This window comes from Chelonia mydas, chromosome 2, assembly GCF_015237465.2.
Source record: "Chelonia mydas isolate rCheMyd1 chromosome 2, rCheMyd1.pri.v2, whole genome shotgun sequence".
In the NCBI taxonomy this organism is placed as follows: Eukaryota; Metazoa; Chordata; order Testudines; family Cheloniidae; genus Chelonia; species Chelonia mydas.
The window spans coordinates 174,647,682-174,675,502 of record NC_057850.1 but is presented as its reverse complement, the minus strand read 5'-3'; the positions used below and the strand labels follow the sequence as shown (position 1 = coordinate 174,675,502).

General features: G+C 44.1%; 1 long non-coding RNA gene across 1 annotated transcript; it reads right to left on the bottom strand.

Moving 5' to 3' along the window:
* Positions 1-1,424: 1,424 nt before the first annotated feature.
* Positions 1,425-27,793, bottom strand: LOC119565369. The gene is made up of 4 exons (XR_005223952.2): positions 27,659-27,793; positions 17,762-17,831; positions 3,835-3,895; positions 1,425-2,076 (listed from the first exon to the last, which is right to left on the bottom strand). It is a non-coding gene; the product is annotated as an uncharacterized LOC119565369 (long non-coding RNA).
* Positions 27,794-27,821: the final 28 nt, after the last annotated feature.

Below are 27,821 nucleotides of genomic sequence, written 5' to 3'. Positions count from 1 at the left end.
AACAATGCTGCCTCTGTTAAGTGTTGCATTTTGCCTTTACAGATGCAACCCTGAGATCTCAGCTGTCCGTGTTATCACCAGCCGAGGAGCAGCAAAGAATCAGGAAGAGGCCACATAGAAGCAAAGAGGACATGCTGCATGAAGTCATGCAGCACTCCCTTAATGAAAATCAAAAAGTGCAGGAGTGGCGGGAGAGTGAAAGGAGGGTCCGCCAGCAGAATGCGGCTTGCTGGCACCAAAGCACAGAGCGGCTGACAAGCATCATGGAGCGCCAAGCGGACTCAATCCAGGCGCTCGTAGCCATGCAGGCAGAGCACTACCGCACCCGCCCACCCACTGCAGCCCTTGTCCCAAAACTCTTTCCCTTGTGCCTCTATTTCACCTCCAACCCACTTTCCCCAACATCTGGGTTCTTATTGCCACCAGCTGTAGCTTCACCCCCCCAGCCCTGAAAACTACGACCCTTACCCACTGCACTCAACCCCCCATCACCATGCAGTATAGCCATCCTGAAGTGCAGTACTCATTGCACAGCACTCCAAACAGGAAGACTGAGTATGATAACAGGACATACGCAAACCTGTGGTTGTACCGTTCCCCACCCCACCTCTTTGTGTTTCTCAAGCAGTTGTGTTTCTTTTCAATAAGTGCATTTTCTTTTCGTTACATGGATTTTTTTGCTTTGAAAACATTTTTTATTATTGCATAATGTAAAAGATACCTTAGCCCAGGAAAGCAACAGGCACTGCAAGTCAGTGTATCATACACAGCAAACACAGATTCCTACTAACATTGGAACCACTGCACTTCACTCCCGTGCAGGGCACCACACATTACTGGTGGCTTTCAGCATCAAATTGCTCCCTCAAGGCATCCCTAATCCTTGCAGCCCCGCACTAGGCCCCTCTAATAGCCCTGCTCTCTGGCTCTTCAAATTCAGCCTCCACATGTTGAATCTCCACGTTTCATGCCTGAGTGAATCTTTCACCCTTCCCACACAAATGTTATGGAGGGTACAGCACGCAGATATAACCGCAGTGATGCTGTTATCGGCCAGGTCCAGCTTCCCATACAGAGAGCACCAGTGGCCCTTTAAACGGCCAAAAGCACACTCCACAGTCATTCTGCACTGGCTCAGCCTGTTGTTGAACCGCTGCTTCCTGCTGTCAAGGCTCCTTGTGTAGGGTTCCATGAGCCACGGCATTAAAGGGTAAGCGGGGTCTCCAAGGATCACAATGGGCATTTTGACTTCCCCTACGTGATCTTCTGGTCTGGGAAAAAAGTCCCGGCTTCCAGATTTCTGAACAGGCCAGTGTTCCAAAAGATGCATGTGTCATGCTCCTTTCCAGGCCAGCCTACGTTAATGTCAATGAAACGCCCACAGTGATCCACAAGCGCCTGGAGAACCATAGAGAAATAGCCCTTTCAATTAACGTACTCGGAGGCTAGGTGGGCTGGTGCCAGAATTGGAATATGCATCCCATCTATCGCCCCTCCACAGTTAGGGAAACCCATTTTTGCAAAGCCAGCCACAACGTCATGCACGTTATCCGAAGTCACGGTTCTTCTGAGCAGGATGGGATTAATGGCCCTGCAAACTTGCATCAACATGATTCCAGCAGTCAACTTCCCCACTCAAAACTGGTTAGCGACCAATCGGTAGCTGTCTGGAGTTGCCAGCTTCCAGACTGCAATAGCCACCCGCTTCTCCACCGTCAGGGCAGCTCTCAATCTCATGTCCTTGTGCCTCAGGGTGGGGGCGAGCTCCTCACACAGTCCCATGAAAGTGACTTTTCTCATCTGAAAGTTCTGCAGCCACTGCTCGTCACCCCAGACTTGCATGACGATGTGATCCCACCACTCAGCGCTTGTTTCCCCGAGCACAAAAGTGCCGTTCTACGGTGGTGAGCATATCTGTGAATGCCACAAGCAATCTCGTGTCGTATGCATTACTCGTGTCTGTATCATCGTCAGAGTCCTAACTGTCACTTTGGATCATAAGGAATAACTCGACTGCCAAACCTGATGTGCTGGCGAGGCTCGTTAGCATATTCCTCAGAGGTTCGGGCTCCATTCCTGCAGACCGAAAGGGAAGACAGAGCGCACAGTAAAAAAAATGTTGTGGATGGAAGCAGAGGGATGGCTGGGATGGGAACCGATGCATCACAGGGCATTGGGACAGGACCCAGAATGCCCTGCATCCCAGGCACCCTTCCCACAAACCACAGCACCAGAATGGGAAGAGGTGCTCTGTGGGAAAGCTACCCACAATGCACTGCTCCCAATACCACTGCAAGTGCCGCAAATGTGGACACGCCAGCGTGCTTGCAGCTGTCAGTGTGGACAGACTGCAGCGCTTTCCCTGCTGCGCTCTACGAAGGCTGGTTTAACCCAAAGCGCTCTACATTTGTAAGTGTAGCCATGCCCATGTATGTTTCCTAGCCTCATTCTTGTAAACAGCCAGTGTTTAATTTATGACAGGGCTTGCCAAGCCTGAGCCCCGGCACCTCTAGGCTTGCCTTGCTGCATCAGTTATGAATGTAAAGAATTGCTTAAGCCCTGGCACCGCTTTCATTACAAATTAAGCACTGTAAAAAGATGAACAGTTTGTAAACAAACCTCAGCCTGGTGCAGACTCCTAGCAAGGAAAATTTGGCCCAAAACAGTTAAAGTTCAACAAAGTTATGGACAACTGAAAACGGGGTTTTATAATCTTAATAATAGGCAGTGCTACCAGCCCCGCTTATAAGCACAGCTACAAATCTCAGACAAAAATTGGTAAAAAGCAAACACCAACTGGAATATCAGCAACAAAAAACTAACAAGGTACTGTAGGAATCAACTTTTTGCAAAACACTTGTCCTACAAATAAAGGGCATATCAAGGACATTAAAGGAGAATGGAAGGTCTGGTGGTTAAAGCACTGGACTGAGACCCCATAAATTTGGGTTTAGTTCCTAGCTCTGCCACAGACTCCCTATGTGACCTTAGGCAAGTCACTTGATCTTTCTCTGCCTTAGTTTCTCCATCTAGAAAATGTGGATAATAATTCCTTCTTTTCCCCAAGCGTTTTTTATCTTGTCTATTTGTACTGTAAATTCTTTTGGGGGCAGTAGCTGTCTCTTATTATGTGTATGTACAACACCTAGCACAATGGGGCCCTGACCTTAAGTGGATTATCTAAATATTACAAATAAATAATCTCAAGCATTTAAATTAAAATATTCCAAATCCACAGGTCACTTTATTTGTCCTTGCAACAAGGAGGACAGTGCACAATGGAAGAAATAAATGGACATATATTACTTCAGTAAAACTAGCCAGAAATTGAAAACAAAATGATTATTGTTCATCATAAAACAGGACAAAACACACACCTTTAGGGGAACATATAGGGAAACCAAATTTCAATTTGACAATTTTGGTCATAAAAACTAGATATCAAAACTTCTTAATAAACAATCAACATTTGAAAGCAGAATGATCCAATTATTTTTACTTCAAAAAAGGAATCTCAATATGCTGTATCTACATTTGACTTTTCATGCTCAAATTCCCTTTCTTGCAACTTCACCAGTGGTAGTAATAATAAAAACACTAGCATGGGTGCTAGCATTTTAACTACTGTGCTGTCTAATCCTGCACAGAGCAGGTCTAGGTAATGCTGGTTAAAATGCCATCTGCCACAGGTGTGTCTTTTCTATACTCTTGCTATTGCCAGAGGGAAATGTGAGAAGAAAAAAGTCTCAAATAGACTTAGCCAATAGACATGTAGATTTCATTAAGAGCAATCTACACAGAAACTGTTCTTTTGATAACCTATTGTATACTGACCTTTGTTTTAGCCTCCACCCCTGTTGTAATTCTGAAAGATTTTGCCTGCTGTCTTTGTAATCTGGGAATGAGATATGTAGGAGAGGCATTACAACCACACTTGTACCTGTCTTTAATTTTACATCTTTCTCCTTTGAGCTCTTTAATTAGCTAATAAAGAAAGCTGAATCTGCACCCTGACAGAGTTTGTTCTACTTTTTTCTGCACTTTGCTTTGGGCCTAGGAAAGAATGTACCAGATATATCGTTTTGTATAGTTATACCTAATAAAGAGGCAACTATGGGTATGTCTACATGACAAAATTAAGTCAATTTTATAGAAATTGATTTTTAGAATTCGATTTTATACAGTCGATAGCACATGTCCACACTAAGCGCATTAAGTCGGCGGAGTGTGTCCTCACTACCATGCTAGCATCGACTTACAGAGGAGTGCACTGTGGGTAGTTCCCGCAGTCTCCGCTGCACATTGGAATTCTGGATTAAGCTCCCAATGCCTGATGGGGCAAAAACATTGTTGTGGGTGGTTTTGGGTACATGTTGTCAGTCGCCCCTCTCTCCGTGAAAGCAATGGCAGACAATCATTTCACGCCTTTTTTCCTGGGTTACCCATGCAAATGCCATACCATGGCTACCATGCCATACCATGGCTAGCTTCCGCTGCAACTCTGCTCTCCTGGTACTCTGCAGCAGACGGTGCAGTAGGACTGGGAGCAGTCCTTTTTGGACATGTAGCTTGGCCGGCGGTTCTGAGAATGTCTTCCCTGCCCGGCTCCTAGCAACCTCCAGGGCATGGTGTACGGCTCCACTGCTTCCGCTGCAACTCTGCTCTCCTGCGAGCTGGAGGCTTCTGCCTCAGGCTGCTCTCCAAGCTGGGAGCACCACGCGGTCGCACCTACCCCAGCCTACCCCTTGCTCCCATGGCTCATGAAGCCTGAACAGTAGTAAGAAGCAGTTCAACTATAGGCTGAGCAAACGCAGAATGCTGGTAGAATGTGCCTTTGGACATTTAAAAGCTCACTGGCGCAGTTGGTCAGACCTCAGCGCAACCAACATTCCCATTGTTATTGCTGCTTGCTGTGTGCTCCATAATATCTGTGAGAGTAAGGGGGAGACGTTTATGGAGGGGTGGGAGGTTGAGGCAAATCACTTGGCATCCATTTTTGAGCAGCCAGACACCAGGGTGACATCAAGGCACGCTGCGCATCAGAGAGGCTTTGAAAACCAGTTTCATGATTGGCCAAGATACGGTGTGACAGTTGTGTTTCTCCTTGATGCAAACCCGCCCCCTTTGTTGATTTTAATTCCTTGTAAGCCAACCACCCTCCCCCCTTCAAAATAAAGTAACTATTGTTTTGAAACCATGCATTCTTTCTTTATTAATCTAAAAAAATGAGATAATGGACAAGATAGCCCGGGTGGGGTGGGGGAGGAGGGAAGGACAAGGCCACATTGCTTATTGTAGCCACACTAAAAATCAAAATGTTTGAATGACAGCCTTCTGTTGCTTGGGCCATCCTCTGGAGTGGAGTGGCTGGATGCCTGGAGCCTCTCCCCCATGCGTTCTTGGGCGTCTGGGTGAGGAGGCTATGGAACATGAGGAGGAGGGTAGGTGGTTATACAGTGGATGCAGCAGGGGTCTGTGCTCTTGTTGGCTTTCCTGCAGCTCCAACAGACGCTTCATCATGTCCATTGGCTTCACCAACAGATGCTTCATCATGTCTGTTTGCTCCCCCATTAGCCTCAGCATCGCATCCTGCCTCTGCTTTTTGCGCTCACTTAATTCTTTCCTGGCCTCTGCCACTGAATGCCTCCATGCATTACCAGGGATCGGCAACCTTTGGCATGTGGAACGCCAGGGTAAGCCGCCTGGCGGGCCGGGCCTGTTTGTTTACCTGCCGGTCTCAGGTTCGGCCGATCGCAGCTCCCACTGGCCTCAGTTCGCCATTCCAGGCCAATGGGGGCTGCGGGAAGCGGCGTGGGCTGAGGGATGTGCTGACCGCTGCTTCCCGCAGCCCCCATTGGCCTGTAGCGGGAAAACCGCGGCCAGTGGGAGCCGCGATAGGCCGAACCTGCGGACGTGGCAGGTAAACAAACCAGCCCGGCCCACCAAAGATTGCCAATCCCTGCATTAAGCTGTGCCCTATCAGTGCAGGAGGACTGCATGAGCTCGGAAAACATGTCATTGCAAGTGTGGTTTTTTCACCTTCTAATCTGCGATAACCTCAGGGATGGAGATGAAACATAGAAACATTCTACGCTCTATGATTCTGGGGGGACTGCATGGTCACCTGTGTTGCTGACTGCTGCTGAGTTCACCATGCTGACCAAACAGAAAATGAAATTCAAAAGTTCCCGGGGCTTTTCCTGTGTACCTGGCTAGTGCATCGGAGTTCAAAGTGCTGTCCAGAGTGGTCACTATGGAGCACTCTGGGATAGCTCCCGGAGGCCAATAATGTCGAATTGCGTCCACACTACCCCAAATTCGACCGAGTGAGGTCGATTTTAGCGCTAATCCCCTAGCCAGGGAGGAGTACAAAAATCGACTTTAAGAGCCCTTTAAATCGACAAAACAGGCTTGGTCGTGTGGACGGGTGCAGGGTTAAATCAACCTAACGCTGCTAAATTCGACCTGAACTCGTAGTGTAGACCAGGGCTATAACTCTTTGGGAGTGGTTAATTCACTTCAATATTTAAATGATTAATGCTCCTTATCCTATGAAATCCTTTCCCCCTATTCTCCATGTGTTTCTCATCTTGAGATGAATCACCGAAAGTGTGCTGCTCCCTTAAATTCCAAATTAATAGCCTTTTAAGGTGGCTGGTGAATTAGATTCCAGGCAGAGTAATATAATCTAGAGGCCAGAGAAGGCAAGGATCCTATTTCTGTAAAGAAACTGGTTGTGGGAGAAAAACTCAGTAGAGTGGTTGCTGATTTGAGCGAAGAACAGGACTTGCATGTTGTAACTCAGTAAAGATACTTTACCGAGCTTTGGTTGTAATGTGGCTTTACTGGACTAGAGGAAATGGGAATATACATATTCTGAGCCTGATAAGCTTCTCTAATACAAGACATATGCATCTAATTGAAGTATTGAAATACAGTGGAAAGAAAGAAAAATAATATCCAAATGTATGTTTTCCTATTGAACATATAAGAGAATTTTTTAAGAGTACTTTATCCAGTACCATACACAGATAACATCAGTCTTTAGAAATAAGGCATATATAATATGCAATGAAAACAAAGTTTATATGAAGATCAGAAATTCCCTCAAGACAGAGTAAAATAATTTAGTTGGGGTATGCAGCTGGTCTTGACAATTTCAGAGAAGAAGCTGTAATATAACATAGCCTACAGTTCTATTGCTTTTCTTGGGGAAGTTACTGCTAATTATAAGGTCATTCCACAGAAATGAAATACTATCCCCATTGTCTCTAAAAAGATGCAAGGGGGATTTCAGTGAAAGCCATAAATTCTCTAGCTAAAGCTCAGGAAGGTGCTAATATTTGATTAGTGTGACCTGTTCTATTATTCTCATTGGAATATTATGGGAAGATATGAACAAAATAGAAATGAAATCAAGGGCCAAGTTTTTCTCATCTTTTCTGTACAAACAGTGTCATTGAATTCAATGGCCACATTTGTACCAGCCAATTTTCTCTTCAAATTTCCTAGCACTGGAAACAGTGAGCTACTGTGTCAACTAGACTTGCTCTAAACAGGGTTAGACTGCGTAGTGGTAAAATGCTGGTGCTTTATCTTAAAGCAAAATATTGCTGCCACCAGTGGAGCTGCCCCACTAATAGCTACCGTGGGAAGTTTCAGGGAGAAAAGTCTACTTTAGGCAAGGCCATGGAGATACTTATGTGGATAAAGTGACTTCCCCCCAACTCCCTCCCCGCCCACAGGATTTGGCCCCGCAGTGTCCAAGTGAAGAATATTGTATTATGTCCTATATACATAGGCAGAATTTGGATTCTGATTTTTGCTTTTTTTTAAATCTAGAATTCTGCCTAAAATCACAGAATGATGGGAAAGAAAACTGAAAGCACCTGGTAAACTAATTAAGGGGATCCTAAAGGTAGCATGTAGTCCTTATACAGTTGGATCCTACTATAGCCAATAAAATGGATTTCAGAGGGTGAAGAGGGGATGGTTCTGGATGTATATTGTCCTCTGACTTTCTACCAAAAACAACATGTTCCTGCAGCTGCCAAAAACCAAGTCTTTGATTTAAAACTGTATCTGATTACCATAAAGACAGATCTTACTGCTGACTTTTCATTTTCTTGCTATGTTTGATTTAAATTTAGACGTCAGCATCTTTGTTATATACTAAATTTATGAATGATCCCATCCATCTTGTAGCCTTAAACTTTGGCCGAGCAAACAATTACCTTTGCTGGCAATCCCTGAGGGAGCACTGGAAGGCAGACGCCTAGCTGATGAGTCATTCTTCCACAATTTGGTCGCTTTATCATTTTCTGGTGCAGCTGGTGGGAAGATGTTTTCTGTTGAGCGAAGTTAACAGGCACATTCCCCTGCTTGAAAGAAGCAATGAACTACAAGGATTTCCTGAGGAGAAACTTCCCTATGTAATACGTGAGGTTTTTCATCTCCTAACTATAGTTATTTCATTATCATCCTGATTCAAAGCTTTAAAAATTAAGCCTCACTGGAATATTTATAACCTTCCTGCTTTGATTTCAGAGAAATCTCACTGCCCCTTCCCATACACATTTCATGCAGTGGCCTTGGGTGAGAATTTTACCACCGCCCTGGACACACAGGACTGCCTTGGGATAGAGAAGTAGCAGGCCACCACGAAAGTCCTAAGGGAGACTGTTAATCATCACTCCCTGATGGATATCTGGCACAAGCACCAGCAGGCCTCCACCACCTTCACTTATATCTGGGTGGAGGACACTACACATCCCCCATCTCTGTGTGCCAGTGGTGAAGTTCCCCTTGGTGCACCTGAGGATGGTCCTGGTTGGTTCCACCAGACTTGGGAGACCTCCTGGACTATAATCAGAGGGACTGTGTGGAGCCAGTGGTGCTCAGCCAGTGCATGGGGCTGCCACCCTATGTGTCACTTGTTGTGTGTTCAAGGAGATGAGGGCAGCCTTGCCTCCTGCTTCTCTCACTTTCCACAAACAGGTCCTGAAGGGGAGGGAGGGTGCTCCCCATCCAACCCTCACTCCTGGCCCTCTGGAACTTGTCATTAGGTTCCTCTACCGCCCCCGACATATCATCTGAACTGGCTGAATAACATCCAGCCAGTCTGTCTCTGAACCACGCCCAGAGAATATCTGTATACACTCGTGCTTCACACCATCCACTTCTTTTCCCTCGTGTTCCACCCCAGTGTTAAGTGGCAGAATCTGCTGTGACCAGCGGAGGGCAAGGAACCCCACTGGGCCAGTCTGTACTCTGCTGTGGTTCCACGGCCAACAGGGAATATCAGTTGGCGGCTCCTCCCCGGAGCCGTAAGCATGGACGTATACCTGCCGCAGTTCACTAACTCCCCCAATACCTACCCTTTCTGCTGCAAGAGGGAGACCCTGGTTCACATCTATAGAGGTTGCAGCCCCCATTCCAGCACTTTTCCCTGCACCTCCTGATTTTTACACACCCCATCCATGGCTCTGCAAAGTCACAGACCTCCTTGTCAGCTTCCTGGCACTGGCCAAGATGGCCAGCCATCACTCCAGCAGTAGGAAGCTGGATGCGGGGTACTCTATGACTCTGCGGTCTATTTCTAGTCCCTTGTCTGCTTACACCTCTGGGCAGACTTCCTTAAGGCAATAACCACTGACTCTTTAGACGTCTTTGAAGAGTGCTGGGTGCTGTCTGGGGTTCTCTGCTCGGTGTCCACTTCTGGTTCCCTGATTTTTTACCTTTGCTTAATTCCTGTTCCTGTTTTTTCTCTTTTGTTATCCCCTGTAAACAACTGGATCCTGGCCTTAGTGGTTCCTTCCCTTAGTTCAGGGTGAGGCCCTTTACTTTTGGAAGGGTCTAGACCTGTTTGTCCCATACTTCAAACAGTACACACTTCATTTCGTAAGCCCCACAGAGGATATGGGGGGGAGGGGCGGGGAAGGGGGAAGGAATATCAGGTCCTCAAGAGGAGAAATAGGAAATGAGTAGCGGGGGCTGGAAAGCCATGGAAGATAAGTAAAGAGTGAGGACATGACATGTGCAGGGCCAGGTTAAGGCAATCTGCGGCCCTACGTACACAACATGGGGATCCTGGTTGATTGCAATCACACAGCCCAGCCCCTAACCCCACGGTTCCAACCCCCACTTGGAGAGGCAGTGGTAGGGAGCCCATCCCTTTCCAAAGAGGCAGGGGAAACAGCATAGGGCCTCTTTTTTTCCCCCAGAAGCCTCAGCAGGGGCGCTTTCTCATCTTCAGAAGGTGTAGGTGGCAGCCGGCAGCCCTCCCAGTACTTAGCCAAGCATCCAGGGTACAGCTCCGTGGAATGGTGGGCCGAACCCACTACACTTTTCTCCTACTACACACAGAGTCCTCTGCTGGGGTGAGGCTGGCAGGCCCTCCAAGAGCAGAGGGCCTTGATTTTAACATCCCATTTAGGGCTGATGAGAGAGAGGTAAGAGTGGGGAACAATTGTACCAGGGCCCCATGCTGAGGTGGGCCCTCAGAACATCTGTAATGTCTGTGTAAATAAAGTAAAATGGGAGGGGATGGGGATCCAGCTAACATGAAGAACTGTAGCCCCACATTTCTCTGGATGGGCCTGATGGTGATGCCTGCGGCAGTTCACCTCTCTCAGAGCTACTGTTTCAGGCTGTCTGCAGACGTCTGCATTAGTTACACTCAGGTCACATTTTTCAGGCTTTTCTTTGCAACTGTGAGAGCTAGAAACTTTTCTTTCTTAAAGGAAATCTGAGCTGGTAATGTAATTAGATGACTCCAGAAGCAAGAGCACTAGGAACAGGCCTGTAAGTGTCTATACCTTAATAGATTTTGAGGATAGAAAGGACAGGTATGATTATCCTCTGTGACCTCCTGCATAACACATACCATAAAATTTCACCAAGTGATTCCTGAATGAAGGCTATATCAGCTGCCTTGCATTGATACCAACCATCAGCAAAGTAAGTGTCTGTATTAATTGGTTTAATGTTATTTACTTAATATTAATGTGTGCTTACAGCCTTTCTATTGTATCTTTTAATTAACAGGAGCAGGTGAAGCCCAAAGGGTATGGGTGGAGAACGGTCTCAAAATTCCTTGTTAAATAAATGCAACTTACTGTTAGATAAAAAATGTTTTACTGTACAAAGTTAAACATTTATTTTTCAAGAAGATGCTCTGAGTTCTGCTTTATTAAGTGCGGAGAGAACGAGGCGGGATGCACAGCAGAGCCAAGGGTAGCAAAATATCTCCTCAGCTGCTCTTGGACCTGCTCACAGTAGGGAGGCGGGCAGCAGGTGGAACAGAGAGCAGGCCAACCTCTCATCTTCCTCTTTTTAAACTATTTGTATTAGAGTATCGTTCAAAGTCCCAAATCAGTATTGGGGTCCCATTGTGCTGGGACTATTCAAACTTGACACTATTCAAACAAATTATAGTCCCTGACGCAAACAGTTTACAGTGTAACTAAGAGCTTGCAGTCTAAGGCCCTGATCCTACAATGAGCTCTGCATAAGAAAACCCTTGCATGCAATGGAGTTAACTGTAGAACTGGAGCCTATCACTGAATTGATGAGAGAGCAGGAAGACTGAGAGATGATGAAGCCAGTGCATCGAGCAGAAATGAAATAGAGGTGGAAAAGCCTTGATTAGCAACACCATCATAGCTGCACTTTTACTGAGAAACGAGCAAGAAATTCCCTTATGTAAACATACTTATTACTGGCCAAAACTTCCCCGACTTTTTTGATAGTAAGTCAGGAAGTGATAAAGCTTGTCAGACAAAATGACTAACTTGTTATTTTTTCAGTATCAAAAGTGTATTTTTGGTCATTACTGTTGGAGAAAAACATTTTGTGGCCTAATCTGTTTTTACTATTGTAAATCCATCAGTGATACACAACAAGTGGAATTTATGTATATAAAGATTCATTTCTTAAGAATTTTATTTCAGTCTAGGTCTGTGCTTTACCTATAAGTATCTTATTACTACTTTGCACTCATTTGGCACTTTACTTGTTCCATGGTCAGTACAAACATTAGATTATTTTGTAACAAGTTTTCCAATCAAGTAAACATAGAAAAATGCAGAATTTTAATAAGCATTACTTTCATGCTGAGTGTCAGAAGGAGAGGTTCACAACCCAAACCACCACAGCACACACAAGGTAGTTCCCTATATAGCTTATCCCCTTTTTAGTGGATCTTTTATTTCATTTCCTCAGGCCCAGATCCACAAAAGGACTTAGGCATTGCAATGCTCAGGATTGCAGTGTCTAACTTTTAGGCACCTAGAAAAATCACTGGAACAACACTGTGATCCATACAGCCTGAGTTAGGGACCTAGACTCCCTATACAATGAATGGGGAGAGAGAAGCACCTTAAAATGTGAATCACAAAAGTCTAAGCTAATCAATATGAGATGCTGACAAGAGGGGTGTGTGCTAAGCCTCTCCCCTCTCACAGAGGTTGACACCATGTCCAGGCTGCAGGGAGGTGCCTATCTCTGCTTGACAATCCAGAGGAACCTGTCTCCTGTTGTCAGGCAGCTTAGGCACTTAAGTAATATCTTACAGGAATGACTTAGGGCTGGTTTACACTGGAAACTTACACTGGCATAACTATGTTGCTCAGAGGTGTGAAAATTCCATTCTCCAGCAACATAGTTCAGCCACCCTAACCCCAGGTGTAGACAGCACTAGGCTGACAGAAGAATTCTACCATCAGCCTAGCTACCACCTCTCAGGGAATTGGGAGAACTCCTCCTGTTGACATAGGTAGTGTCTATATTGAAGCACTACAGTAGTACAGCTGCAGTATTTCAAGTGTAGACAATCTTTAGGTGCCACACAAAATAGCCAGAGGAAGAGATGTCACTGCTTCCCCCCTTATAACATTTAGCCTAGTGAGTAAAGCACACATCTGGAATATGGGAGACCCCATTTCAATTCCCCCTCTGGCAGAGGGGGAAAAGGGATTTGAACAGGGGCCTCTCACTTCTCAGGAGTGTACTAACCACTGAGCTATGGAACATTCTGACACAGTGCTTCCTCTCAACCTCTCTTGTTGAAGTTGTTCCACTGTGGCTAACTAATTAAAGAGCAACTGGAATAAGTAAACTGGAGCCTGGAGTTACCACAAAGGTGCCCTAACCACCAAGCAACAGTCATTCTCTCTAAGTCTAGAGTTCAGGTGTCTAAGGACCTTAATGGATCCTACCCTCAGTGACTAAACTCAAAGGGCTGTACTTTTGTCAAAAGAGGTCAAAAATCTCAGTATGAGCTTGACTTCCTATCAAAACTTCCTGTTCTTCCCTTTTTAGATGGATTCTGTCTTATCTCTGTTGAGTGTGAGCTAATGAGACCCACCTGGTATGGCGGGGTGAGTCAACAGACTAATAATCCTGCAACTCCTCACAGCTGTTCATGCTTCTGCCCGATAAAAGTAGGGAAATGGTGGTGCAGGCTTAATAAATTCCTTCCCATGGTGCCCTAGAGTCTAGGCACCTTGTCATGCTGAAATGTTATCAAAAATTACTGATTTTGTAAATAAACTATGAGCAATATCCAACTGGACAAATGTATTCTTTGGTTAGGAATTGTTGTATCCCACACTTCTAGTAGGTACAATGCCTAAATAAAACAAATGTTTTCAATTTGTTGTTTGATATGATATAACACATTGTGATTCAATAAAGTCTTAGAATGGTCGCATTTTCAAATTCACTGTAGAATGTATTGCATTTGGATACAGAAAAAAATTCAAGTGTAGAGCCTCAGCTCCATGTTCATTGTAAGAGGCCACGCACTACTATCACAACAGATTACACTCCATTATGTTAAAAACTGTCATTTTTGCAGCAGCATGCATTTATGCAACAAGACATCAGTAGCTAATGCATTTGCCAGACATTAACCTGAACAGACACTTTCTTTATAGCTGTGGTAATTATGAATAATATGGAAAGGTTTTTAGCCAATCACAGCCTAGAAAAATCAAATGCTGTTCTCTTGCAAATAACACAGAATTTTTTACTGACAGTACAGTCATATCATTCCATTGCTATACAAACCAGTCCCTTACTGAAAGTAAAATCCACGCACATATAGGGCCTTTAAAAGACCCTCCACATTGTGCAAGCACTGCTTTGGACCTTCACGGGGCAAGTAAGGTGGAGGTCATGTATAATGACCCTATAGGAGGGCTTCTTCTCTATCTACTTGCCACATAGGGGGCCTGTGGTGGGCTACTCGATCTTTGGTCATATAGCTCGAATAGTCCAAAATCCCTTCATAGGGATTTATAAAGGCCATAGCTACTCTATCAGCCCAATCACACTGGGGTGGTGGTGTAATCCACCAGTTGGTAGGGGAATGAATTCTGTCCCCCCTCTTCTCAGCAACAGCACGGTTCCCACCCAGCAACAAAGCCTATTTATTAACTCTATGTCCCACCCCAAAAGGGACCACAGAAAGTCCACTAAAGCAGCATCACCCAATTTTCAAATTCTCACAGGACAAGAATTTTTTTAATATTATGGTTTGTCTTGTCCATCACACAACAGGAACAATGCTCATGGTGTTGATTTTCATTCACAGTAAACAACTTCTGCTGTTACCAAACATCTTAGCTTCCCTTCAGTATTTAGTTATCCCATAAGCCATTTATTTACGTATGTAGTTATGATTCATATACCAGTATATTGCTGCCAAGACAATTCCATTGCAGTGGGGATATTTACAGAAATTTTAAATATTATAGACAAATATAGTAAACAGTCAGAAATAACTTTGATATGAAATGGAAGCTCATTGACTTTCAAAGTGGAATTATCAATACTGAACTTCTTGAACAGCTAATAGATATGACAACAAATAAAACAATATAATTTTGAATTACAGGTAGAACTATGCTGCAATTCTTTTCGACATTAAAAATAATCAAAACAAATTTTCAAAAGAAAAGCTGCTTACATGAATATTTGCTTTCTGCACAACTAGCCCTATCTTTAATTAGGGTTCCATTTTCAAGAAGAGCTAGTGCAACAACTCAAACCAAAGATATTTTCAGAAAGTAGAAGACACATCTAAATTCAGTAATAAAGTGTGATATCCATTCATTTATTCCTGTCACACTCATTCAGTTAAGATAACTGAAGTCTCAAAAATGATATGGATACCACAACACTAGCTTCAAAACCCATGACACTGAAAATCATGCAACTATTCACTCATTTTAGTAGAAAAAAGAATTGGTTTTGTTTAGCAGCTTTTACAATGAAGGTATTCTAAAGCACTTTATAAAGTAGTGAGTTAGCTACTAATAACGCTGTCAATATATAACCAAACATAGCAGGCTTCATACATAGCTTGCACAGAGCATTGGGCATCACATTACAAACCGTTTTACTGAAAGATGGAATGTTGGCTAGGATGTATAACATTTAATATAAACATCACACGTGTAGGAAGAGCATGTTGTCAATTAACCCCTAAATAACATATAACAATCTTTTGACCCAGAGAAGTAGAGAAAACAATGTGAAACTGTTCTTTTGTAAAGCTCATGTTTATTTATAGCACCATATAAATAAAAATGAACCAAAACCATGCATTTTTTAAACCAAAACACAAAAAATGTATTTTATACCTCAACAAGAGTTGAAAAAAAATGATGCAGAAGCTTGTCACTATAAAGAGTATGTAATTTCTTCAAAAACTGTCTTACACTGTAGGTTTGTGTTAATATGTAAAATTTTTATTTGGAAGGCTAAGAAGGTGTCTTGGGTTTTTCTGATGTATCTGCTATGAAAACTGCAAAAAGAAAAGGAGCACTTGTGGCACCTTAGAGACTAACAAATTTATCTGAGCATAAGCTTTCATGAGCTACAGCTTACTTCATCCACTACATGCATCCGATGAAGTGAGCTGTAGCTCACAAAAGCTTGTGCTCAAATAAATACGTTAGTCTCTAAGTGCCACAAGTATTCCTTTTCTTTTTGCGGATACAGACTACATGGCTGCTACTCTGAAACCTGCTATGAAAACTGGCTCTTGAAATATGCCAGGTTTATAGGTAGGATAAATCATCAAAAAGATCAAGAATTCCAAAGTCTGCTTAACTAATTCCTTTTAAGTTTCAGAGTAGCAGCCGTGTTAGTCTGTATCCGCAAAAAGAAAAGGAGTACTTGTGGCACCTTAGAGACTAACAAATTTATTTGAGCACTTGCCCCATAACCTCAGCCGTGCAGAACACAATGCCATCCACAGCCTCAGAAACAACTCTGACATCATAATCAAAAAGGCTGACAAAGGAGGTGCTGTCATCATCATGAATAGGTCAGAATATGAACAAGAGGCTTTTAGGCAGCTCTCCAACACCACATTCTACAAGCCATTACCCTCTGATCCCACGGAGGGTTATCAAAAGAAACTGCACCCTCTGCTCAAGAAACTCCCTGAAAAAGCACAGGAACAAATCCGCACAGACACACCCCTAGAACCCCGAGCAGGGATTCTATCTGCTACCCAAGATCCATAAACCTGGAAATCCTGGACGCCCCATCATCTCAGGCATTAGCACACTGACAGCAGGATTGTCTGGCTATGTAGACTCCCTCCTCAGGCCCTACGCTACCAACACTCCCAGCTACCTTCGAGACACCACTGACTTCCTGAGGAAACTACAATCCATTGGTGATCTTCCTGAAAACACCATCCTAGCCACTACGGATGTAGAAGCCCTCTACCCCAACATTCACACAAAGATGGACTACAAGCTGTCAGGAACAGTATCCCTGATAATGTCACGGCAAACCTGGTGACTGAACTTTGTGACTTTGTCCTCACCCTTAACTATTTCACATTTGGGGACAATGTATACCTTCAAATCAGCAGCACTGCTATGGGTACTCGCATGGCCCCACAGTATGCCAACATTTTTACGGCTGACTTAGAACAACGCTTCCTCAGCTCTCATCACCTAATGCCCCTACTCTACTCGTGCTACACTGATGACATCTTCATCATCTGGACCCATGGAAAAGAAGCCCTTGAGGAATTCCACCATGATTTCAACAATTTCCATCCCACCATCAACCTGAGCCTGGACGAGTCCACACAAGAAATCCACTTCCTGGACACTACAGTGCTAATAAGCGATGGTCACATAAACAACACCCTATACCGGAAACCTGCTGACTGCTATACTTACCTACATGCCTCCAGCTTTCATCCAGACCACACCACACGATCCATTGTCTACAGCCAAGCTGTATGATACAACCGCATTTGTTCCAACCCCTCAGACAGAGACAAACACCTACAAGATCTCTATCACGCGTTCTTACAACTACAATACCCACCTGCTAAGTGAAGAAACAGATTGACAGAGCCAGAAGAGTACCCAGAAGTCACCTACTACAGGACAGGCCCAACAAAGAAAATAACAGAACGCCACTAGCCATCACCTTCAGCCCCCAACTAAAACCTCTCCAGCGCATCATCAAGGATCTGCAACCTATCCTGAAAGACGCTCTCACATATCTTGGGAGACAGGCCAGTCCTTGCTTACAGACAGCCCCCCAACCTGAAGCAAATACTCACCAGCAACCACACACCACACAACAAAACCACTAACCCAGGAACCTATCCTTGCAACAAAGCCCGTTGCCAACTGTTTCCACATATCTATTCAGGGGACACCATCACAGGGTCTAATCACATCAGCCACACTATCAGAGGCTCGTTCACCTGCATACCTACCAATGTGATATATGCCATCATGTGCCAGCAATGCCCCTCTGCCATGTACATTGGTCAAACTGGACAGTCTCTACGTAAAAGAATAAATGGACACAAATCAGACGTCAAGAATTATAACATTCAAAAACCAGTCGGAAAACACTTCAATCTCTCTAGTCATCGATTACAAACCTAAAAGTGGCAATTCTTCAACAAAAAAACTTCAAAAACAGACTCCAACAAGAGACTGCTGAACTGGAATTAATTTGCAAAGTGGACACCATTACATTAGGCTTGAATAAAGACTGGGAGTGGATGGGTCATTACACAAAGTAAAACTATTTCCCCATGTTTATCCCCCCCCCCCCCCCCCCGACTGTTCCTCACACGTTCTTGTCAACTGCTGGAAATGGCCCACGTTGATTATCACTACAAAAGGTTTTTTTTCTCTCTTGCTGGTAATCATTCTCGTTACAGTGTGTATGGTAACACCCATTGTTTCATGTTCTCTGTGTATATAAAATCTCCCAACTGTATTTTCCACTGCATGCATCTGATGAAGTGAGCTGTAGCTCACGAAAGCTTATGCTCAAATAAATTTGTTAGTCTCTAAGGTGCCACAAGTACTCCTTTCCTTTTAAGTTGTGTTTCTACTTCAAATAGTGCTCAGTCATCACGGCAATATTACTAGGTGTTATTTTTATTATGCAGAATAGTAGTCAAAGCATTGCAATCCACAGTATGAATACAGAGAATTAATCTGAGTGTAAATTTCAATCTCCTGTTTGATAAATATTTAATTTTCTAATATGTTCTTCCATGTGTTATGTACCTATAGTTTTTCTAATTTAATTCAGGTGTAATGATTTACTTTTTGCATACTAGATTCATGTATTTAGCTATTCACTGTGTTCTAAGTAAATGCAAACCCAGTTTTGTGCAGATGTTTGCTAATAATAAGCAAAGGTGACTATGAACTGAGAGATAGTGCTCCCACTGAAACCAAATCAAAACTCACACTGACTTCAACAGATTGGATTAAAATAAACCTAGATTTCTGTTGAACAAGCCTACAACAATATATACATATGGTATGAAGGATGTGGTGGCTCTCTCGATTTTTATATTGTATATGATTGCTATAAGGGATACATGGTAGCTATAGAGCATTGGGAGCTGAATGACATAGGTTTGTTTGATTTAATAGTATGCTGTTACGAAAGCAGCGCAGAGGGACAGGCAATGCATACAGACAAGCCACCTCGTGACAAATTAGCAGGAAGAGTCAGAGACTGTAAATAATTAACACACTTTGTTCTACAACTTTTTCTTTTTAAATGGGGTAAAAAACTGTCTAAAATTTGCACAGAAAAAAAGAAAAATGTAAGAAAGCCTTTTCTGTTCTGGGAAGCTGGGCTCTTTTTTAAATAACAAATGTTGAACAATAAAGAAGTGGCCATCTATCCATGTGTATTTTAATTGTTTTTATTCTACAAGATGCAGTGCACCCTTATTAGGGTGCTAAGTGTTCTCTAATTCAACGATTCACTAAGCTTCTACTCTCCTCAGGCCTTGATCTTGCAAAATGATCAGTATGGAAAGACCCACATGCCCTGTGAGACTGTGCAGGGATAAGGGTTCATATGTGCAGACTGACTTGTAGGACTGAGTATTAATGATTACATATCTGGGTACCCTGAGAGCCTCTTAAGGTTTTATTTAAGATTGACCATCCTGAGTGGGATTTACTGATTCACAAATAAACAAACACAAAACTGGAACTACAGGAGATGTGCTCCCTCGCCAAATCTCAATCACATTGCTTTTTGTCACTCTTCTACACCCTCACTCCCTGGCCTGAATATTGCTTTTTTAGATTCTAACTCCCCTTTGGGTGTAGAATTTGTCATATTATTAGTCAACAAAGTATCTGGCACTTTGTAAGTAAGTATTAGTTGCATTTTGCAAATAGTTTATTGTTACTATAAAACAAGCATTCTACCACATTTCCCAAACCACATGTTCTTCACAAGGAGCAAAATAGCGTAAAGTAATGAATTACTGCCATGAAGGCTATATCTCATCTCATTTAATGAAGTACACATTATTTCTAAGGATACAAGACCAAGGGTTAAACTCTTTTCTAGATTCTACTGATATGTATTCTCCACTACTACACAAAGCACACATTTTCCTCTCCCAGACAATAAGTGTATGTGTACGCCCCTCACAAAAATCGCATCATTGGGTCATAATCTATCAAAGCCTCTTTCTTTAGATAATTGAAGTAATGGATGTATACCAGTACAATACAGTAAACACTACAAAACAAGAGATGCTGTATTTTTCCAATGGCTATTATTCAATGGAAGCTTGTGTTAATGTATTTTTTCAATATTTTAAAAGTATTTGTTGACATATATGGCATCTCACTGTTTTTAGCATTGCATTCATATTTTTGGAAACACAACATATGGTGAGATTTTTAAAAAGGCTCTGAGAAGCATATGACATCTTAACTAATTTGCATATTTCTAGAATAGTGTTATGAGCGGTACCCAATGCCAGGAGCCTGCAGGGACGGTGGTGACAAGTATATGAAGGACATTGTATACTTATTTACTCTGTTGCTTTCGAGTTTGTAGCTTATTTGCCATTTCATGACTGCTCTATTGACCTCAACAGCATCAACTGAAACAGAAAAGCTATACAAACATAAACCCTGATCCTGCAAACCCTTATTCACACAAGTGGTCCTATTGATTTAATGGGACTACTCACTAGAGGCAGGATATGAAGGATTGGGCACCAGGGGCCCAATCATGAATGGTTCAAATTACCTTTTATTATTATGATTCATTTGTTTGTAATACTGCAGTATCTAGGAGCCTTAGTTATGGATCAGGACCCTATTGTGCTAGGCACTGTACAGAAGCAGAACAAAAAGATGGACCCTGCTCCAAAAAGCTTAAAATCTAAGTGCAGTAAAAGCTTTGTTATCCGGCATGCTGGAGGAATGGGGGGTGCCAGTAAGTCAAAAATTCCGGTTAACTAAGAGGGAGGGAGTTTGGGTGTGGGAGGGTGTGACGTTGCACCCCATAAGACTTTATGGAAATATGCTTATGAATGTATATATGACATAACTGGAATGTTTTATGCTACATATGCCATGTAACATATCTATGTAAAGATTATGATCTACTGAATATATTCATCCTATTTGTATGCATGTGTAAATGTTATATTTGAAGTTATGAATATTGACTGTTTACTTGTTTGATTTTAAATAGCCTTAGTAAGGCATTTGGTCAGTGTCTTTAGAAAGGAATTTGCAAGTTAAGTGCCCAATCAAGAAGCACTTAACGGACAATGGATCTTGGAAGGCTCCAATCCACATAAGAAGTCTACATGAGGACGTTCAAGGTAGCATGTGAACCATGGCTGCTCCCTGTAAGTTCTGAATCATGCATGGACATGGACTTGTGACTCCAAAACTCCATCTTATAGCTGGAATTCTACACAGGGGAAGGGAGAGTATCCACCCACAAGAGGAAATCTATTTAAACCCCTGGGAGACCCCTCCATTTGGTCTTCAGCTGGCTCAAGAGATAGCGTCTCCACCCCAAAGGATAGTAGCTGCAGGGGGTGTGAGTGATTGCTGGACCCAGACTAGAAGAAGACTAGTCTGTAAAAGGAAGCTTACTGGAACTCCTCTGAGGGTGAGGTTTTATCTGTATTCAGTTTTCTTACTGTATTAGGCATAGACTTCCAGGTTTTATTTTACTTGGTAATTCACTTTGTTCTGTCTGTGACTACTTGGAACCACTTTCTGTATTTAATAAAATCACTTTTTAACTTATTAATTAACCCAGAGTATGTATTAATACCTGGGGCGGGGGGGGGGGGCAAACAGCTGTGCATATATATCTATCAGTGTTATAGAGGGCAAACAATTTATGCGTTTACCCTGTATAAGCTTTATACAAGGTAAAACGGATTTATTTGGGGTTTGGACCCCATTGGGAGTTGGGCATCTGAGTGTTAAAGACAGGAACACTTCTTAAGCTGCTTTTAGTTAAGCCTACAGCTGTTAGGGGACATGGTTCAGACCTGGGTCTGTGTTTGTGGACAGCAAGCCTGTCTGGCACAGCCAGGCAGGGTTCTGGAGTCCCAAGCTGGCAAGGAAGGCAGGGGCAGAAGTAGTCTTGGCACATCAGTTGGCAGCCCCCAGGGGGTTTCTGTGATCCAACCCATCACAGAGGGGGCTCAGGGCTGGGGGTTGAGGCGTGGGAGGGAGTGCGGGGCGTGGGCTCTGGGAGGGAGTTTGGGTGAGGGAGGGAGCTTGGGGCAGGGGGTTGGGGTGTAGGAGGGGGCTCGGGGTGCCAGATACGGGCGGCGCTCGCCTCGAGCGGCTCCCTGGAAGCAGCAACATGTCCCTGATGCTCCTAGGCGGAGGTATAGCCACGCGACTCTGCGCACTGCCTCCACCTTCAGGCACCACCCTCACAGCTCCCATTGGCCATGGTTAGTGGCCAATGGGAGCTGCGGAGCCAGCGCTTGTGGCGGAGCAGGGCAGGGGCAATTCACAGATCCCCCTTGGCTGTTCCTCTGCCTAGGAGCAGCAGGGACATGTCACCGCTTTCAGGGAGACATGTGGAGCCAGGTATGGAACCTGTCGGCCCCGCACCAACTGGACTTTTAATGGGTATCAGAAATGCCGGTTTCTAGAGCTTTCCTGTAGGTAAAGTGCCAGATAACACAGCTTTTACTGTATAAGACAAGAGACAACAGATGGATACAGACAAATAGATGGGAAAGTGCAAGGAAACTATGAGACAATATTGATCAGCATGATAGGTTGTGGTCTCAGTACCCCAGTAGCCTAACTGTTGTCAAGATGTTTTTTGTAGGCATCACAGCAAATGAGAGGTTTAAGGAAGGATTTGGAGGAGGACAATGTGCCTCCTATTTAGGTGCTGAGCATTCTCAACCCAGCTTCTAGCAAGAGGTGCTGGTCACTTTACAAACAAATTGCAGTTTTTCTTTAAATTATTCAATTTATACAGCAGCCTTGAAATTTCCTTCCCAAGTTAATTTTTCCTAATTCTAGTAGTGTAGTAGTGAAGGCCCAGATCCACAAAGGTACTTAGGCCAGATCCACAAAGGTGTTGCAACACTGAGCATTGCAGCACATAACTAGAAATCATAGGAATAACCCTGCAATCCACAAAGCCTGAATTAGGCACCTAAGTTCCTATACAATCAATGGGAAGACATAGGCGCCTTAGAATATGATCCACAAAAGCCAGAATACTAGGTGGGGAGCTGCCTAAACTAGCCAAAGGGAGAGACCAGTGAATGGGGGATGTCCTAAACCCCATCCCTCTCACAGACTAGGTGACTAAGTCTGGGCAGCAGGGAGGTGTCTATCTCTGCTTAGCGATCCACAACTGGGAACCTGCCATATGGAGTCATATGGGTTAGGTACCAAAGGTGTTTCTTGTGGGAATGAATTAGGCACCTGCCTCCCTCCACACAAAACAGCCACTGGAGGAGGAGTTGGTGATGCCATTGCCCACCTTATAACTTTTAAGCCAGGGGTTAGAGCACTCACCTGGGATGTGGGAGACCGACATTCAAATCCCCCCTCAGCCACAGGGAGAGAAAGGATTTGAACAAGGGTTCCCCAGCTCTCAGGAGAGTGCACTTCCCACAAGCCTGTGGGATATTCTGAGATGGGGCTCCTTCAATCTCTCAGGCTGCAGCTGTTCCTTTTTGGATTAAATAATTAAGAGTCATTGGAGCAGACAGACTGGACCCTAGGTCTCCCACCTCACAAGAAATGACTGAAGTGCCTAACTCCAGGAGAGGGGTTTCCCGCTACGGTTCCCAAGCAGAGAGAGCGGCCTCCCTGCAGCCTTGACTCAAATACCTATCTCCTGGAGAGGGGCAGGGTTTAGGACTCGGGGTTTAGGACACGCCTTTTGTCAGCCTCTCCCATATGTGAACAGGTGGCAGATACAATAGGCTAAACCTCTCCTGGCGCAGCTGCTGCCTCCCTGACACCAGATGCCTGGGCCATGGTGGCCCTGCCTGCGCTCTGCCTTTTCCCGACCCTGCTCCACCCCTTCCCTGAGGCCCCCACCATCCACCACTGCCTGGCTGAGTCCCTCCTCTCCTCCACTCCACCCTCCCTCTCTGGAGGTCCCTGCCGCTCACTGTGTTCCTCCTGTCCTCCACGCCCCCTCTTCAAGTCCCTCCTCTTCTCCAACCTCTCCCTGTGAGGTGTCCCCCACCCCCTACGTCCCTCCTTTCCCGTGCAGGCCTCATGGAGGGAGTGTGTGGAGAAGAGGAGGGATGCAGTGAGCAGTGGGGGGGGGGGAGGGACGTGGAGGAGAGGAGGGACAGGGAGAGCGCAAGTGACAGGGTCCTCACAGGGGAGGGGAGATGGAGGAATTCCGGGAGTGGTGGGTGGTGAAGGCCTTGTGGGGGTGGAGGAGAGGAGGGACACAGGGAGTGGCAGGCGGTGAGGGCCTCGTGGGGGAGGGAGGGAGGAGAGGAGGAACACTCTGAGCTGCGGAGGGAGGGGGGCTGAGAGGGGAGAGAGCCAAGCTGGAGTGGGGTGGGACCTGTGGCAGAGCAGGAGTGGAGTGTGGGTGGGGCCGCAGGCAGAAGAGTCGGGGTTGTGAGCTAGCCTCCAGCAGGGGAAGCTTCACTCACTACCCATGCTTATGTGGCTCCCCCCCAGCATACTGGCTTTGTTGATCACATTCTTCGTAGCCTGTCTCTCCTCAGTTCATTGTTTATGGAGCCTATGAGCCTAACTCAAGTTTTGTGGATCTCAGAGTTGTTTGTGATCCACAGAGTTAGTCATTACAACACTGTGTTGCAATGCCTAAGTCCCTTTGTGGATCCAGGCCAAAGTCCTTACCCTGAGAAAAAAAGAGTAAATTGCCCTAAAAATTAAAATTACAGCATTTATTATACTGGACACAGAATGCCTCAGACATCAGCATTTTTTGTTCTTTCTTCTCAAAATGTACTATTTATTTTTACCGACCTTCCTAATTACGCTCCTAATTATTGTATGAAAAGAGAAAAAAATTGCTATTTGCAGCCCTTAAGAACCTGTCATTAACCTCTCACAAAAACCAAATGAGATTTAATGAAATTAGGTTCAGTCTTGCTTCAGATTAAGTCAGTGGCAATTTTGCCTTTGATTTCAGAGAGAGCAGGATGATGTATCCATTCCACTACTTTTTTTTCACCAGTTAATCTATCAAGCAATTTCTCACTTAAAAGACCTACTCTGAAACAATTTATTCTCTTTTTAGAACATCTCCCAATAAATTACCTATTTTAGATATGGTATGCAATGTGATATTACTGAAAAGACCATGGAAAAATGAAGCACAACAGCTTGAAACCCTTACAAGAGAAAAATAATTTTATTTTTCTTGTTTTGTCTTATTGTTTGTTCCACTGTGTTGTACTTTTTATGGATTAGTTGTTGGTGTATACTGTGTGTGCAATAAACAACTATTATGACTATCAAATGTTTTTTATTTATTTATTTATTTTATCAATTGACCACAAAAGCCATGTACTTATAATTTAATGTCATGGACATTGCCATCCAAAACAACTACAGTGAAAAGGATTGTTTCTTCTCATCTGTTAAGAAAGATACAAACTTACGGTAGACAATATTGGGCAGCCTTGTGGCCAAAGATAATAAAAGTCTCTCTCTTTCTTGGGCATCTCAGAACCACATTATATTGTAACTGTTCCAGCTCTTGAAGCAGGATAGAACCACAAAGAATGGTGATGCATATCTTCTCTAATATAAGTCTAAAGAGTATGTGCCTTCAGTGCTTTCACAAGAAGTGTTTGCTCTCTATGTTATCATAATAAAAGTAACTAACTACCAACTAGATGTATTTTTATACAGAGTTTAGGAAAGACATAAAATTGGGTAGACAATATGTTTCATCTATGTCTCTCTCTCTCATTGCTCATTTATACCTTCTAACAACATTACTAATCAGAGAATACCCATAAGTATCCCTATGCCTTCTACAACAATGTATGATACTGAGACATCACTACTAGACATCAAACTAGCTCCTTCTATACCAACAGTAACAGTTCTGCACTTAAAAATTCATTCTCAAAATGGCAGGAAATCAATTGCATTCAGACATAAAACCATAAGACTTGTTAAAACTATGAATATTCCCTCTTTTCTGCTAGCTCTTTCCCCGCTACAGTAGAGTACTGATAATTAACGTGATGAGAACTGGAAAGCACAGACCTCTATAACATTATGTGAAGCACAAAGAAAGCACTTAGATTGTAAACTCCTTAGGGCAGAGACCATCTTTTTAGTCCATGTTTGTACACCGTCTGGCACAATAATAATATAATAGTTTGCAATGGCACACCACACATATAAACTTCTAGGCCCAGATTTTCAAAGCAGCGTATGTTCCTAACTTCCATGAAATCAATGGAAGTTATAAGCCTAAATACCTTTGAGGATCTGGGCCTTCAAGCCTTCAGCGTTGGCACTGAAAGACACGATTTTGAAAGGTTCCAAGGCTTTTTTGGCCCAAATATAAAAAATGCAATATTCTCAACTCTGAGCTTAGTGTTTGAATGAGATATGGAATTAGTTTGTGTGCCTTTACTGGTGTTCATTCTTCTCAGATACTGCTACTCCGTCCTTGCAAGTGATGGCATTTACCTCTGACTCATAATGGTATTTCTGAAGAGCCAATTTACTGTCTTTGGAATGCACCAGACTGAACTAAACAGCACATATTATCAGAACAGTTCCAAAGGGGCGGATGGAATAAACCTTGAGTCTCCTGCAAAGGTTTTATCTTCCTTCTGAAAATTGCCACATACAAGCATGGTTTTACTTTGTTTTTCAAAGATTTCATTCACTCCTGGGACACAGGATTCAAATTAATACTTGCTGACAGCAGGAAAGGTTGGCCATTATTTACACTTTAGGAATTTGACAGAGGAAGATTGATAATTAAATATCCACAACCTCCACTTCTTAGACAGCTTCATTTAGTTCTTTCAAATCTCTTTTGTTTGTATTTACAATTATAGTTGAAGAAGTTCACGTGGACTTAATTAGGAAAGTCATTTTGACAAAAAATAAAATAGCCGGACAATAACTTAGTTTCTCATGACACTTTTCATAAGATGAGGGGTTTGCCCAAATGTTCTTGGCAAGATTCCCACTTCCTACCCCTCACAGTGTGGGGTGCTCTAGCTGTGTATTCGATTGCAGCTCTCCACCCCAGAAGCAGCTGCTTTCCAGCAGGGCAGTATGTTCAGTTTGTAGAGTGCAAGAAGCGCTCTACATGAATGTAAAATACACAGTGTGGAGCAAGGCGTGTACAGGAGCCGATAGCTTGTTATTGGGCCACATGGTTGGGGGCAGGCTGGCGTGTTTGCACTTTGATACTAAAGCGAAAGTCTCCCCAGACTGGGGACGGGCACGGGTGAGCAAGAGATTACCCCTGGGCCCAAACATCTCCTTGAAGAAAGTCACACACAGCACAGAGAGGGAGCCGCTCGCTCCTTGACACTCCCCGCGCAGCAGCAGCCTGAGCCAGTCCGCGCTGGGCAGGGCAAGCGCAGGTGCGAAGGCGAGTGTGTGGCTGCTGCGCCAGGAGCCCGTCCCGCCAACGCCGCCCGGCAGCCGCCTACTTCACCTCCCCGTCCCGTCCACCCTCCCGCCTCCTCCTCGCTGCCCGCGCTTTTCCGCAGCCTCGGCCTCTTTTGCGCTAATTCCGTAAATCGGTGACATCAGTTTACGGGGCTTGTGGGGGGACTCGAAAACGTATCGCAGCACAGCGTTCGTTAGCTTCTATACGGCGTAGAGAGTAACGACCCTACCAGAATACCCGTGGAAAGCGTTGGAGTAGCCGCCTTGCGCAGCCCTGCTTATCAGCCATCTTTGATTTGGGCAACACCCCCCATCCCCCATGCCTTGCTATCACCGTGTCTCAGTCCGGAGGGAGGGGGATTTCCTCCTGACGCTGAGCCCAGCGAACGCCGC